Here is a 17682-nt window from a genome sequence, read left to right as displayed (position 1 = left end):
AGAAGCTTTGAAGTGCATCTCGATCACATTTTCAATTCAAAAGGAGCTTTATTGGCATGAGAAAACATTGCCAAAGCAAGTATATAATAAAAACATTTGAAAATGTTGTATCTCAACACTACACTAATCTCTCCAAACCCCGTTCAGTTCAATTTGTTTTGCATCGACGGGAACGCAAAATGGAATGGTCATGTGGAGAATCTCCTTGAATGAGGATGAAAAGGACCACTACTGAAAGCTGGCAAATTGGCTCAAAGGGATCGAGTGACACTACAGCACTATAAATGTGACTGCAAACAGTTGAAATATTGCTATTGACAGGTTAATTTCCAAATGGCCCCAAGTCCACCTCCATCAGGCAGATCAGGTATGAACTGTCCCTTTCTGAAGCTTTGATTTGTTAGAGCATATAATTACAATCTTCAGGTCCTGTTTAATTGCAGGCAAGCCTTGTTTAGAGCTATGCACAACTTTACAATGCCCAGGGCATTGGTCCAAGCCCCAGACACAGCCAGCCAGCCATGTTACAGTAGGTTAAGGTCCACCCTGCCACCGACATCCCTAATGGGGTCCGAGACAAACATCACTAGAGATTAGCCCCAGAGGCTGAACTGCGTTCACTCTCTTCCACTGACACCCCATCGAGCTGTGATGGATATCTTATACCGTGGAGATTAGAAACAGACATTCATCATTGCATGGGTAAAAGTGCTTTCATTCACAGGCTACAATGGGAAATAATGAAGGAGACGGGGGTCATTTTACTCAGAGACTATAAAGATAAGGTGACCACCACAGCATTAGCTGTGAGTGACTGAGTCGGCCTGGCAAGTCAATCCGTGTTCCGAGAGTCGAGACCAGCCACTCCTGGCTGCCCGTCAAGGAGTAGCTTGATCAACCAAGGTGTAGAAGACAAGCGAGACAGACAGACTTGCCAGGCTGCCAGCTTCAGTAAATAAACTGGGAAATCTAGTGTGGGGAACCTCAGCTATTTATATCACATCATTGGTACTCACAACAAATGGGCGTGAAAATGGGTGAATTTTCTCTTTTTTTTGAGAAAAAAATATAAAATATAAATATGAAAATATAATGAGATCTCATATTGCTGACAGTATTGTACTAGCTGATGTTTTTTGGTTCTCCAATGATGATGCCCAAACACAAACTGACCAACTAAAATTGTCATCTTGAAGTCTTGTTGCTACAGCAGGTCAAAGTAAAGTCAACGATCTCTCACAGAACACATCTTCGTAGTTAATCCCCCCAACTCTTCTTATTACAGAGCAACAGTAGAAAGGACAGTATACAGTACTTTTAATTGGAACCAATACAAAAGTGAGTGTAATTCAACTAATTCAACATCATACTGTAGCACTGACTGCATACTACAAAATAGAGAAGTGTCTTAGCGTCTAATTCTCTGAAACAAAACGACAGCCATGCTGCAAATGTACAACTAGTTTTCAGAACCATGCCCTCGACGACAATCAATATACACTGATACTCATACTGGGTACAGAAGTATAACTACAAGGTGCACTAAACAGCCCTATCGTATTTAAGGCTGAGTTCACCGTTTTCTGACATACATACAGTAGCTGATATAAACACCGTAACCATCACAAGTCAAACCAAATAATCTGCTCATCGCTAGTAGTCTGTCATCACATACCAGTTTGTTTTGACTTGCCAGAAAAAAAGAGAGAGAGAGAGAGAGAGAGAGAGAGAGAGAGAGAGAGAGAGAGAGAGAGAGCGAGAGCGAGAGAGAGAGAGAGAAAAGGGTGCAAGTTTTTTCCCTCTATGTAAAAGGTTGACTGACTACAAGTCTTAGTGCTTTTTCTGGTTTTATCCTCGTAGCAGCTTTTATATTGACCTGTACATTCTTTTGAACTATTATTGCATCTACTGAGATTCTGCAGGCTTCTATGATGAAACGTGGCCTCGACAAAGGGAGTCCAGTTTAGGGCTCCGATTAGTCACCCACAACTCTGGGGTGAGCGAAATGTAATTCAAACTGAGGCGTACCAGACCTAATCTGCCCAGGGATTTTTATTTTATTTTTCCTGAGGGAGATTCATCTGCATGGTTTCCAGGCTAATAGTTGCCCCAAAATCTTACAGGCATCTGCAAAGGCTCGACTTATGTCATTTAGATAGCATTTTATGTAGACCTAGCACTCTATAGGGTGTATACGCATAGTTTCATTATATAATAGATTATATTATATAGATCCACTGTTAGGTTCTTAACTTTCATATGATTCTTGATGACAATTTTTTATGTATTTGATGCATTACCATACAACAATATTGTTCTTGCTTACTCTAATTGTGTCCAGTTAGCCATTGTGATCTCACACTGGGGAGTGCATGGGGAAGTCACTACTATTAATACCACCAATACATCTTCTCAATTGCCCTCGTATGACATACTAATTAACAGAGTAGCTGAGAGTTCAGGGTATGCCTGACACACGTTCTACTACAATTATCTAGAGTCTACTTTCTGCCACTAGATCTATACGTGGTGGATCATGGCCAGATGATTTAATGCCAAATAAATCCGTCCTAGAAATTAACTTTTGTTTTATTACTTTCAGTCTGGCCTTAATGGGATGTTGGAGGTAGTTTGTCTTCCACCTCCAACCCTTACAGGCAGGTTTTTTTTTGTCCAGGCTCAGGCTCTCCTCTCCTCTCCTCTCCCACGCCTGCCTCCACTCTGCTGTACCGGCTGGTCATCAATCCTTGCCATCCAATACTACAAATGCTGATGCAGTCGTATTGAGGGGAGGGGAGGGGAGGGTTCCCGTGAGGAATGAGAATCCGCAGGTTGCAGGGGAGACCATTCCTTTGCCGTCTGTCAGTATGCTCTGGCAGCGCTAACACCTTTCACGGTGTGCAAATGTAAATAAACAAACTAAAATAGTCCTCTCAAACAACTCCGAACCCCCCATTTTGGCACTGTGCCTTCTATTCTATTTTACACTGTTGACTTCTCCAGGCGATTTTTTCTGGATCTGCAGACATTTAAAATAGCAGATCTACAAGCTTACAACGCCTGTTTAATGTTCTTAAACATTTGTTTTCAACCGACCGACAAATGGGTACCGACCCAGTGTTTTGGAACCAGTCCTGCAGATCATTGGTTCTCAAAGTGGGTCCTTGAGGGAGTTCCAGGGGGTCTCCAGCATAATGCTAGCAATAGTTAAGAACCAAATAGACGCTTATAGGTCTCTAACTCTGTAGGAGTGTAGGGAACCAAATGGACCTGTTGGTTCCATTTGTACACTCTCAGAGTTACATTAACATTGATTTTACAATATAAAGTGGGGTCCCAGAGATGAAAATGACATTAAATGGGGGTCCGTAGCCTAATGCATGTCAAACGGTGCGGGTCCTGGAAATTAAAATGGTTGAGAATCACTACCAGAGCTGTAAAAATGTATATGGGGGCCCCTGGAATATCGTTTTCAAATGGGGGGTCCACGGGCTAACAAGTGTCAATTTGGGGGTCCTTGACATGAAAAAGTTTGAGAACCACTTTCGTCTCTATCCTAACTTGCACCCTGCATGGCTGCCGGCATGACTAGTTTGAGTACAAGGGAAATGAATCTGCGTAACACAGACAGAACCACCCTGCGCTGAGATGCAGGAAATGAAAAATGAAGAATGTAAACTGCTGTAAGCAGAACAGAATAGACTGGCTGTAGGAAGAAGAAAAAAACAGTAGAGAAGATCAGAAGTCTACTACAATGATTCCTTTCCTTTCTTTTCAAACAGCAGATGAAATCCATCCATCAAATGACATCTGAGGATTTTCCTCCAGCAAGGCTAATCAGTTCAGTAATCAGCTAATCAGAATGTTTTTCACATTCATGCTCATTTCATGCATTGGCCTTCTTATTAATTATCTTAACCCATTCTGAACGGGAACCCATTTTGGGTGTTAGCATCATGTTATGCTTTAGCTATTGAAAAAAAACAGATCTACAAGCTCATAGCGCGCCACCGAGTGGCGCGCTATGAGCTTGTAGGTCTGCTATTTTTTGAAAAATCGAAGAGCGACTGACATTTTTAGAATCTGATCTCAGGTCAGAATGGGTTCATCAGACCAAGTGTGTGTCCAGTGGAAACCTCGTATGAATCTGATCTCAGGTCAGAATGGGTTAATGGACACTGTGCTGCAGTGGTGGAAAGTAACAACTGTGAGTACAATTACTCAAGTTAAGTACAGTGTATTTTTGAGTGGTGCAACCACTGCCTTACGGAGCTGTGTGTGTGTGTGTGGGTGGGTGGCTGGCTGGCTGGCTGGGTGGGTCTGAGCACGAAAACAGCATGGTTGTTTTTCACCACCTGTGCGCAACCTAACACACACACAAACACATTAACTGTATATAATATGATTTTGGGTGTGCAAGTACAGTACAGTACAGTACAGTACAGTACAGTACAGTGACAGTACAGTACAGGGTACAGTAGAGGGACCCCCATACGGTAACTCTGTCATTTCTCTAACGTTTCGGACGCAGGGCGGCTCACCGGAACCGGGCCTGCACCATGGGTGCATTCCTGTGGGTCTGGACTCTGGAACTGACTTTTACATGTAACAGTATTTCATTTTCTACATTGTGGTATTGCTGCTTTTACGTACAACAGCTCTTCAATCACTGCTATGCTGTAATTAGCCTACAGTGTGATAGTTAGTAAGCACGTAAACTTAATCCAAGTTTCCAACTGGCTAATTTGTGTTTCATTTTGACCATATTTTTGTTGAGAGCATGTAAGGTAGTCTAATCCTTAAAGCCCAAGCCCACTGTGTGCGTGTGGTGAGGAGCAAACTATAGAAGTGTGTCCTCTCCCTCCTTAAAAGACCATACCAGTGGTCTCACTGGTCTGGCATGCTTAGAGGACCGTCAAAACAGCAGCTAAAATCATCGGCAGCACAGAACTACCCAGTCTCCACAACATCTACACCACCCGTTGTATGAAAAAAGCCCACAACATCATTAAAGACACCAGCCACCCCGCAAATACCCTGTTCAAACCACCCAAAAAAACGCTACCAGAGCATCAAATCTCGCACCACCCGTCTCAGTAACAGTTTCTTCCCCAGGCAGTCAGGCTGCTGAACCAGCTGACCTTGAACTGTATTGCACTGTATTGTCACTTCACTTGCACTTTTTTTGTGTTTGTCTTTTTCTTTGCACTATAGAGGTTTGTTTATGTCCTGTGTATGTAAGACTGAGTGCGCTCTGAGCAAAATAAATGTCATTGTATTTATACTCTGTATCTATACATATGACAAATAAACCTGAACCTGAACCTTTAGCCCACTGTCTATGACGCACTGTGTACTTGACATTACTGCATACCTAAACTGCATACTTAAAACTGGCGAAACAAGTAGTTATATTAGGCCAGCCTGTGTATTCCAATGCAGACTGGCGATTATATCATTTTGAACTATTCCCCCCCAAACAATTGGATCTGCCCTGAGAAAGCTCTGCAGTCTGCGCCACCTGAAAAACACGTCGTCGTTCCCGGTTTGCTCCCCAGCTCCTCCTGGCTGTGTCAAATTACCCTTGAGACTGCTCCTGACAATGAGGATCATGGTGCATCGCATGGTTTCCTCTGCTATGTGGAATGTGGAATGCCATGTGTGAACGTATGACGCACAGTACAAAGCTCTTTCGGATAAATGCCGTGCATAAACCTGTTTGTTTTTTCCGTAAATGCATGTACTCTGTGCCAGAACAAATGCACTTAAGAGAACAGTAATGTATAGAGCAGGAGCACATTGGAATGAGCTCCCGCCACAGAGAATAAATCAAGCTGTAAAAAATAAATTGAAGGCAGCAGTGATTATGAAAGAAATCATGTTTACGTAGTTAGATTGGTGAGTGTTAGATTTAAATTAATAATAATAGGATATACAATGTTTAGTTTGTAAATTTGTTGTAAATAATGTAATATATTTTCTAGAATGCATGAAGACTGAAAGCTTCAATAATCTTTGTTGTTTTTAACTATGTAATGACTCCGCTCCATTATGCAGCATTTCTTGACCATTTCGCACGTGGGAAGCCTCGCTGGAACCAGGCCGGCCGAGATCAAGATGGACATCGATCATCGATGGGGAATCCAAGCTAATAGAAACTGCAGGCCTTCTATTCCTGTACTGCAGGCATACTATAATGGAAGTCATCGTCCTCCTGTTAACCCATTCTGACCTGAGATCAGATTCTAAAAATGTCTTCTACATCCTGACAGTTTTCATTCTGACCTGAGATCAGATTTAAAAAAAAATGTCTTCTATGTCAGTCGCTCTTCGATTTTTCAAAAATAGCAGACCTACAAGCTCGTAGCGCGCCACTCGGTGGCGCGCTATGAGCTTGTAGATCTGCTATTTTTCAATAGCTAAAGCATAACATGATGCTAACACCAAAACGGGTTCCCGATCAAAATGGGTTAAGTACTATAGGCTAAGGCTTGAAAGAATTATACCACCTATAGCCTACCCATGATAACCCAATATCATACAGACTGAATATGCATGTGAAACCAGTGACCAAACACACAAACAGAGCCACCAGATAGAAAACCTACTGGACTAAGCCAAATTATGAAACAGCAATAAAACTAAACAAACGCAGAGTAAACTAGAAAGCTATCTGGCCCTAAAACGGATAATACACTGTGGCAGAATACCTGAGCACCGTAACCGACCCAAAACAAAGAAAAATCTTTGTCTTGCGATCGAGAAAGGCTGTCATAGACGCGGCCGTCATAGTAACCTGAGAAAAGACAGACTAGTATGCACCCACTGCACACAAAATTAAGTGGAAACCGAGCTACACTTCCTAACCATCTGTCCACTGTACCAAGACATCAGAGAGACATTGTACTTCCCACAGATTACAATCACCCACGGAGATTTAGAAAACATGACTAATGACAAAAAACTCCCATATCTGCTGGGCGAAGTACAAAAATATGCAAACACAGCAGCAAGATGTGTGAGCTGCTGCGATAGAAGAATATCAAATGGAACACAACCACCCTAAAGACAAATCATTGTGTGTATTACATAGAAATTGTCTTGTGCCTTGGCAATGTAAACGTATGTTTTCTCATGCCAATAAAGCCCATTGAATTGAATTCACAAAACACACACACACACACACACACACACACACACACACACACACACACAAAAAATTGATGGCTAAGGTCTAATCCAGTGGTTTCCAACCAGTGGTGAGGAGGTGCCAGGTGGTCCCCAGCTAAATGATGGAAAGTTGGTAACCAAATGGACCCTTATAGATCTTTAACTCGTATTACTGAATTATTGTTAACCATCCGCACTACTTAATTAAGTTAATTTACAAGAAGTCTACACAATTAAGAGAATGTAGAAGAATTGTGGACAAAATCTTATCCAACAATAACATATTCTTCAGTCTGAGAGGCTAAAGTGGTCCGTGGCTCAAATGCCATATCAATAATGGGCCTTGGTTGAAAAGCACTGGATTAATTCAACAACCATCAGATCAGGCATGTTGCTTACTGTCACTATAGGCCTACTGAATGGATCAGTGTAGTCAATCAATTGGTTGAGTGTTTGTTTCCCTAATAGTTAAAGTGAAGGCTCTCCAGAGAGTATGCGTTTTATTCATCGATAGATTGATTTTTTTTCTACTACTGCTACTTTGAGGACGAAACCATGAAAAGCACAAGACTCGTCTTACATCAGGGTCCACCATTTTCAATTCATCATAACAATATTAAAGACGTAAATATATACACTTCATAGGGTTTTCTCATCTGCCAGGGTCTTGTACTTTGCTATCCCGGACAGTCAGTCTGTCTGTCCGTCTGTCCATTCATTCTGTCGCAAACTGCTTCGCTCCGACCTTACTGTACTGTACTGTACTGTACTGTACTGTACACTAGGTTACTGCTACTAAACACAGCGTCTAATAAAATTGCGTCGCGTTTTGACAACCATAGAAACGGATGTGTGGTGGTGGGAAACAGCCAAAATACAACAAATCAAACAAGAACACGTGGGTAAACGTTTGTAAACATTTCAGCTTTGAGTCGCACTCGCAGGCGCACACAAAAAAGGACTCCAGTCCTTACACACACACACACACACACACACACACACACACACACAGACTTATATTATACCAAACCAAACAAACGGATGAATCATGCACAACCAAACCGTCATCATCGCATACATGATGCACATTCCCTTCATAATCACCATTAAACCAAAACAGGTGAGTGAGTGACCATGTGTGCCAGAAAAAGCTCCAAATTCGCGTTTCTTACCTGATTTATTTTTATCTCGGTAGTTCAGTCAGCAGAGCAACAATTATTACACCTTGTCTGCCGTCAGTGCCGGATGAGTGCCGTGCCGTGCCGTCCGGGACCACCAACACTAGCAGAAGAAACAAAACGTGCGCCTGTTGGTCAGTCAGTAAGGTTGGTTGTGCGTGTCGGGTCTGCAGGCAGCCTGTTCTGTAATGTCTGTTCTGCTCCCTCCCACTGGCACCGGCGTATATAGTTACCGTCCCCGTACTATCGCTGCTGTGCGGTATGGAGACAAGTTCTGCGGTTTGCTGCTGTGGGCTGGCTGGCTGCCTGCCTCCTCCGACACAAACCAACCACCCGGCTGCGTTACATCTCCGTTAACTGGCAGCGAACAGCGTTGCCATGTGTGGAGAATTGAGAGAGAAGCAAGCAACCAGATACGCTACTAGCCTACTACTACTACCACTACTACAGTGGTTTTCAACCAGTGGTCCTTGAGGACTTTGTTCCAGGTGGTCCCCCAGGTAACCAAATGGACTATAGATTTTTAACTATTGAGATTGTAAAATGAAACCAAAATTGTTAAACATCTGCATTACTTAATTTTCAAGTTTTCAAGTCTACACAATTAGAGAATGTAGAATAATTGTTATTTTGATCAACGTCTGCCTGTTATCTCATGGTACTACCATCAATACATAATTTCTGATGAATTGAAAATGGAGGACCTTGATGTAAACTAGTGCTTTTCGGTCTCGTCAAAGTAGCATTTTGTATTTTTTTTCAATCAATCAATGGAATTGCGGACAAAATCATATTCAACATTAATATTCTTAGTTTTAGGTCTGCAAGGCTAATGTCATCAATTGTTAGTCCGTGGCTCAAATGCAGAATAAACTAGAAAAAGTGCCCCTCAGTAACAGGGTATTCAGGAAGATAAAGTTGATTTAATCTAGATTATATTAAGGATAAATGGGAAATATTCAGTAAAGTATAATAGAGCTCAAAGGGTATAGCACTCCGTCCGTCTGTGTACAGCTAATCTCCGGCACCGTTAACCCGGTCGATGCCAAACTTTGCACACACACTCCTTGGATGCCAACATGAACCTCTGCCCCAAATTTTCCAGAACGGCCTGTTATAGCTCCACCAGGAGGCCGACTTTGGTAAAAAAAATGTTTTTGATATTAGGCCTACTCCATATTTTGTCCAGAAATCCTGCAAATCGTTACATATAGGCCTATAGTCATGTGCTCAAGACATCTGTCCGATATTTTATTATTCCATCCTGATTGGCTAACATTGGCTTTCAAAGTTGAACAAAAAGCGTGAAATATTTCACACTTTCCTACTAGGCTGAGGAATATATCCCACCCTTTTCACATTGGCCTGTTATAGCGCCACCAACAGGTGGATTTTTGCAAAACACATTTTTGGAACAAAATGCCTCAAATCATCCAATTGCCATCCAAGGTGAAATGTCACCCTTTTCACAAAGGCTTATTATAGCGCCACCAGGAGGCCACAACCTGACCTGCCCTGGTGGAGGTAACGGGTCCGCTCGCCCCTTTTCCAACTCGCCCCCGCAAAAAGTGAAGACGGCTGGCCCCGGAATTTAGAAAAGTGGCGGCTCGCCCGTCGCCCCCAATATAGGCTTTTGAAGAGATGCATTTTATGATGATGATATCCATTGCATACATAATTACATAGCCTATATCTAGTCTACTTTTAGTTTTATCAGATCATGTAACTTCTCAATTTCTCATAGAAAATGCTCAATTGCGGTGACGTGAATTTAATTTCTGTATAGGCATTGATGATTGATTCATAAACAATTTTGAGAGAGATGGGGGGGGGGGGGGGGGTCACGGGTATCGGGTAAGCGCTAAGCAAGAAATAAAGTTAAAAGTATCAACAAAGCAGTATAACTTATTGCATTGCCTATGGAGGACCTTTTGATCACATATCCCTGGGGTGCAGACTAAGGTTTGAAGTAAATCAAGGTTATTTCTAGGGATGTCCCTAGAACCGCTCACGGTTCGATTCCGATCATTTGATTTTGAGTATCTGCCAATACCGATGTTTCCCGATCCGATATTTATATTATTATATAACACGTTTATGCCATATCACGATACAATATCCAAATTCACAGACACTATCCAGTCCAATATCATGGATATAATATTGATACCAGTGATGTCCCAATCACGTTTTTTCTTTTGCTTCCGATCCGATTCCCATCATTCATTTTTGAAAATGACGCGATCGGTGATCACGTGATCGGATCGGGACAACCCGATATAGTAGCTTGGCTATGTGTGAATTGGTGTCTGCATATGTGTCAGCATAATCAGCGTGACTAATGGCTAAAGGGCATCATCTTTGCTTTCAGGTTTGCCTTCAGGTTTTTCAGGTTTCAAGTGTGCAGTCACTGCATACTAATCAGTGTCATACTGATACTGCAGTGCACACCGCATCACAAGGCACAGAGGCCCCTTTTCCACCGGTTGGTTCCCAGTGGGAACCGGTTCACTTCTTTTTGGTTTTTAGTCCACGAGCCAGAGCTCCAAAATTGGAACGTTAATTATGAATTTCCCCACAGCTCCCACTGTGATCAAACTTGTCATTTTGTCAACAGAAAATGTATGACTACGGTTCAACTAAACAAAACACCATATATTATATTCTCCGTACACTACATTTCAGGGTTAAATATTCAACCATAGTTTCAACCAATATATTCCCTTATTATTCCCCAGTACGTTTCATTTTCTGTCAATACTCGGACAGGAAATACATTATTTCACACATGTATGTGACAGTGACACACAATATTTGGATTCTGGGTGGCTGGATTCTAGGCTATAATTGATATACCGGTAAATAATTTTGGAACGAATGGGTTCTGGATCGATGGAACCAGAAGATGCTATGCCCAATAGGAGAAAAATAACATTCTGCTTGCGTGCATTCGTGTGTGCACTCACTGCACTGTCAACAGTGAAATAACAGGATCAACTTGCTATTCACTGAAAATCAGATTGGGATGGGTCACTGTTTCCGCGTGAATATGCTATATGTTTATCTAAACTAAATACCATTCCACAGTCCACACATAATCTTTCTGAATTCCTCTGCTGCTGACGTTCCATTGTATGAAATACACACCTAAGCCACTCTTTCATTTTTCTTTGTGTATTAGCTATTCCACAGTAATGTTTAATTATTAATGGCAGACTGCTACAGTGGCAAAACATTGTAGGTAGCCTAGTCAGGAGTGGCTTGTAACACATGGGAGTCATTGCGCTAGAGTCCCCTGGGAGATGGAGTCTGTCCCTGTTACATTGTGCTAGACCCCTGGGAGATGGAGTCTGTCCCTGTTACAACACGCTAGACCCCTGGGAGATGGAGTCTGTCCCTGTTACAACACGCTAGACCCCTGGGAGATGGAGTCTGTCCCTGTTACAACACGCTAGACCCCCGGGAGATGGAGTCTGTCCCCGTTACATTGCGCTAGACCCCTGGGAGATGGAGTCTGTCCCTGTTACAACGCGCTAGACCCCTGGGAGATGGAGTCTGTCCCTGTTACAACGCGCTAGACCCCTGGGAGATGGAGTCTGTCCCCGTTACAACACGCTAGACCCCTGGGAGATGGCGTCTGTCCCTGTTACAACGCGCTAGACCCCTGGGAGATGGAGTCTGTCCCTGTTACAACACGCTAGACCCCTGGGAGATGGAGCCTGTCCCTGTTACAACGCGCTAGACCCCTGGGAGATGGAGTCTGTCCCTGTTACAATGCACTAGACCCCCGGGAGATGGAGTATATCCCCGTTACAACGCGCTATACCCCTGGGAGATGGAGTCTGTCCCTGTTACAACGAGCTAGACCCCTGGGAGAAGGAGTCTGTCCCTGTTACAATGCACTAGACCCCCGGGAGATGGAGTATATCCCCGTTACAACGCGCTATACCCCTGGGAGATGGAGTCTGTCCCTGATACAACGAGCTAGACCCCTGGGAGATGGATTGCTGAGGTGGAGCGCCACACCTACCATCAGCTCCTGTTACTTCCTGCACCCAAGATTTTCCTGATTTCTGGATCAAAGTACCCCTTTTATCCAACTACATGTTGCTTAGAAAAGTATCAAACTATATCTAGCATATCGTTGCTGTCGGGCAGAAACATCATAAATCCATATTTGACCTTTTCTTTATAAATTAATGCCCTAGTTTGTCATACAGTGTCATACAAAAGTAGCAAAAATAGCAGAACTACAGAGAACAGAAAATCCAACAGGGAACTATCAGGCTCCTCTCCTGTGAAACCATCTTAATTCAAGGTTTGGTCCAGGACGCAGACACACCTACGTTTAAGAACAGGCGAGGCTTCAAACTGTCGTTCCATTTGGGGAACAATAGCATCGCATCATCATCCACAGTCTCTAATGTCGTCATAGCCAGTGCAGTGCCAAGTGCAAGTTATGACCTGACCTCATTAACAAATGGCATGACCTGCCTGGTGAAACATGTTCAACAACTCTTATGAACGTGTAGTGTGGTATAGTGTAAGTAAAGTAGTCTATGTACACATTCTATTTGTATAGCACTTCTCACAGAGAGAACCCACAAAGCACTTTACGTAGCCTCCATCCATCTTCAACCGTTTATCCGTAGTCGGGTCAACGGGGGCAACAGCTTCACCAGAGAGCTCCAGACTTCCCTCTCCAGAGCAACATTAGTAACTTCCTCCTGGGGGATCCTGAGGCATTCAGGCCAGTGAGTTGATGTGATTCCTCCAACTGCACCTTGGTCTGCCACGGGGTCTCCTCCCAGTGGGACGTGCCTCGAGGACCTCCCTAGGGAGATGCCCGAGAGGCATCCTAACCAGATGCCCGAACCACTGCAATACTGCCCCTGCTGCTCCGATTATTCCGGCTGATCTCCTTCTGCATCCTCCCCTCACTCGTGAACCCTGAGATATTTGAACTCCTTCACTCCATCCATCGGTTTCCTGCTGAGAACCATGGCTTTACTTACTTTACTTTGGGTATGCTGTGTATAGGCGGTTTTTTTTCTTCTTTTTGTGTGTGAAGATTATACAAGAACAGTGACGTGTTCTGCATTGTCCTGCCATCTGAGCAGCAACTTTGAACTTTGACCCTAGAGCCAACAATAGAGGAGGAAATACAGGTATTATATTTAAGGCTGGGCTGACATTGCATTTAGCTGAGGTGAGGTGGCAGGGGAATGAATAACAAAACGTTAGATTCCAGGATCCCCAGCAGGGATGGAAAAAGTATACTCAAAGTCTGGAATTCAAAATGTTGAAATGAAGTACTTATAGTTATACTTTCAACCGCTGCCAGCACATTTTGTGTCAGAAGAGAGATAAGGAAATAAAGGAGAATGCATATTTGCTTTGTGCTAGCACACATCTCTCTCCTACCATAACTCAGATAACCTCAGATAACGCTGTGTAGAGTCAGGTGTGGCAACAACATGTCTATAGCACTTATCCACCTGTATAGCCTGGCAAACAATCAAACAAACATACTTTGAGCATGTCATCATAGGTGAAGAGAGGAGGAGAAAAAAAAAGAAAAAGCTGATCTGCAACCTCACTACTTTTGTTATTTGTCTCATGAATAAGTATATATAGGGCTTAAGTAGTTATGCATTGGATGCAGTTTTTGAGATTCTGTACGTCAGGGGTCGCACAAGTAAGTTTGGCCTCGGGTCAAATTAGATGGTGGACCAGAACACAATCAATGTTTCTTTGGACCTGGAACTACCTTAGGCCTATATACAACAACAACAACAACAACACAATAATAACTAGATTGTCATAGTTAATACATAAAGTTGTGTGTGTTGTATAACAATTGATAGAAAAGCTATGTGAAATCAAATGTCACAGGTGCACACAGAAAGGCTTATGTAACCGTTTTTGTGCCGGTCTCGTCCTCGAATGTGGCCGAAAGTTTCAAAAGAACATTTTTTTCCGGAGCACTTTCTTTCATGGTTCAAGGACTCTTGTTTTTGACAGTGAAATAAATATATATCCATATCCTATACACTGTCAGCTATTGTAAATTATGTACACAATAATTTGTCTGGCTATAGATATAGCGGGCCAGTTCTGGCCCACAGGCCGCCTGTTGCCTACCACTGCTTTACGTCCTACTACGTCAACATCAGTGATACGGTAGGCCTAATGATGTTGCACTTAAATGGAATTCAATGGCAAATTTACCACAAGAATAAAGGGAAAAGATAAATTGGGACCACAACAGCGTTGAAATAATACAGATTCATGGCAGATGAAGGGGCAACAGCAGCAAGGTCAAGTCTACATCATCATCGTTTGCTTTGTGGTGTTTAATCCATCCTGTCGGATTACATCAGTTATGCACAGAGGGACAATTATAATGATGTTTAACGTGAAGCACATATTGTGTGTGTGTGTGTGTGTGTGTGTGTGTGTGTGTGTGTGTGTGTGTGTGTGTGTGTGCGTGCGCACGTGTGAGAGAAGCATGGCACGTGGTTGGCTACTCACAGCTGGATTAGCGTGCCGTATCGTCTTGGAATTAAAATCTGTTGTAGCAAATAGAGATACATTATGGTGACGACGACAGAGATTATAATGATGAAAATAGCAACCCTATATGGCAGGGTATAGTAGCAGAAAATGTGTTTTACGGCCGGCATCCTTTGATAGAAGGTATACTGTATAGTGGTGGTGAAAAGTAAACTACGTACATGTACATTTACTTGAGTGATGTACTTACTGTAAGTAAAACATTTTAGGTACTTTTACTATTTCCAATTGTCAATACGTTTCATAATACAGTTTCTGCGTCTCATTGGTGGGCTATGGGCAGTTCAGAAACCTGCCTACCAGTGACATCATCAATTAGAGTGCCATCTAGTGTAAAAACTAAAAACACCAAAACGCATGATTGGCACTCATGGCCCCTTTTCCACCAGGAGTCCATGAGCCAGAGCCCCAAAATTGGAACGTTAATTACGAATTGAGTGGGCAAAACCATACATATTACATTGTTTATAGGGTCAATTTAAGTAAATTAATACATGATAACCCTTCCACAGGAGCAGCTCTTTCATATTTACCACACATTTTGATATTTTCACCTATGAGGTGAATAGGAAAAAAATAAAAATTATCACCATGAAACACCATGAAACTTCCCCAGTTGATTACAAGTTTTTTCTGAAATGGTACATTTAAATATGCAATGTAGGCATTATAGAGGAAAATATACAAAGAAAATTAACACTTGATGATGGCCAACTCGTTGAAACTATGTGGAACGCTACAATCTAGGCTGCCTGGTGCAGTTCAGACTCACAGCCAGGTTCTCAGCGGCTTTGGAGTGAGTCAGCAGATTTAACAACTATGTAGGCCTACAAAACTATTTCTGAGAGTTCTTCTAACTTTTCATCTTCCTGTCTGGCTATAGTACGGTCGCCTATAAAAACTAGTGGAGATCTAAGAATAAACCTCGTCAGTGGCAAGCAAAAATAGTTGGCGAACCTTAAAAAAAGCTCTTCCAGAAAGTACGAGCGAGGAGGAAGTGTGTACCCATCCTCCCCTCTTCAACCAATTTGAACCAATTCTGAGCCCTGGAAGGTATAAGTCTCTCTCTGTCTGAGCCTTATAATGATGTCAACACTGCCTATATTAGCCTTTAGCCTATCGAAGTTACTAATTACAATGTTAATGAGCATTCATTAGATATGATAACTTCTTGCAACAGAACATACATATAGGCCTAAAGGTAATCCAGCAGTATTGGCAGTGAAAGCAAACTCTGTCCATGAACTATTAAATTCTCTATTTTCCTCAGTTTTTCCTCTCTATATTATTCGCATTTGGAATCACACCGGATTGTTGTAGGCTACAATGCAAATGTTCTTTTTTGAAACTTTGTATTTATTCTAAGTACACATTTTTATAATATTGAAAAACGTAAGAATGTATCATGTGTCACGTTTGGCCTACTATGGCAACAATACATTAAAATAATGTTTAAATTGAAGAAAATAAACAGTTAATTTCCATATTATATTTTTGTATAAGCTACAGGGAGCCACAAAGGGGCTAAAGAGCCACATGTGGCTCCAGTTGAGAGGTTGCAGACCCCTGATCTAGTCTTTTACTGACAAGTTGGAGGTCAAGAAATTCAACAGAAAAGGGTGTATAGAATGTGCACCGGATTGCCTGGTTGAGTCATGATTATTAGGAAATGATTAGTAGTCAATGGACCATTGGTTGAGAAACAGTGGGATGTATACAGGGACGGATTAACCCCCACGAGGGCCCCTGGGCAGGTACATTTTCTGGGACCCCCATATAGCCCGTGTGCGTGTGGAATTTTCATGTTTTTATCACATTTTGGACCTAAATTTAACAAATCAATGGCCAATGAAGGTCTCCAGGAGCTCTTTTCAGGGCCATAAACCCAGAACAGAGCGGTCCAATTCCCCCAAAGGACCCCTGAGAGCCAATGGCCCCTGGGCCACAGACCCATGCACTGGCCCAATGGCTAATTTGGCCCTGGATGCATATCTAGCATTACAAAAGCACGAATCTTAACCCATGTCCCCACCCAACACAACAGTGGTCCACACTGGTTGCTTCTAAGTCAGGGACTCGGGGTGGTGGTCCCTCCTTCACAGTCAGTTGAAAACCCCTGTTTTACATCATCGTTAGCCTGGGTAAACCCACTCCCCCTGCTGATGAAAATCTGACGAGGGGGGAGGGGTTTACCCAGGCTACATCATCGTATGAGTTGTTTCATAGTATCCTTTTTTACCTTTTTTTTGCTATAGCTTATATTAGACAAGTGTCTACAAAAATGAATGTCAATGATGTCAAAGTAGAGGCTGGGCGGGCCTGACTCCAGGCTATGCAGAATGATTTTCAAATAACATTCGTTGTAGGTTGATCCTTTTGTTGTGCAACACCGCCCTCGTGTGGCTAAATGTGTGCTTCCATTTAGTTACAGGCAGGAATTTCATTGGGGCCATTCGACTGGGCCCATCTTTGAAATGTTTTGTATTTGTAACAGTTGTAACTAGCCAAATGAGTACTTTAACTTTTCATACTTTAAGTATAATTTGATGATTTGATTGATGATGAAGTACAATACTTTTTCACTTTATACTTGTTCCAGAAATGTTCTATAAAACAAATCTCAGTACTTAGACCACCACTGCCCATCTTCAAAGTATGAATCTTTGCTAATATTGGTACTGTAGGCTTACAAAGTTGTGAATGTCTTATTTTAAACCATGTATATTAAAAATAAAATCAAGTTGCCTCTCCATTCCAG

General features: G+C 42.4%; 1 protein-coding gene across 1 annotated transcript in view; it reads right to left on the bottom strand.

Annotated features, from left to right (window-relative positions):
* LOC308310792 (fatty acyl-CoA reductase 1) overlaps positions 1–8650 on the bottom strand; it is a 70609-nt gene extending 61959 nt beyond the window's left edge. The window contains exon 1 of the mRNA XM_080757224.1: positions 8343–8650. The gene's annotated coding sequence lies outside the window, so the exon portion shown is untranslated. The remainder of the gene's footprint in view (positions 1–8342) is intronic.
* Between the last annotated feature and the right edge of the window lie 9032 nt (positions 8651–17682).

Source organism: Protomyctophum bolini, assembly GCF_963924005.1.
Source record: "Protomyctophum bolini genome assembly, chromosome: 23".
Classification (NCBI taxonomy): Eukaryota; Metazoa; Chordata; class Actinopteri; order Myctophiformes; family Myctophidae; genus Protomyctophum; species Protomyctophum bolini.
Note: the sequence above shows the minus strand (reverse complement) of the source record. Positions and strands in the feature narration are given on the sequence as shown.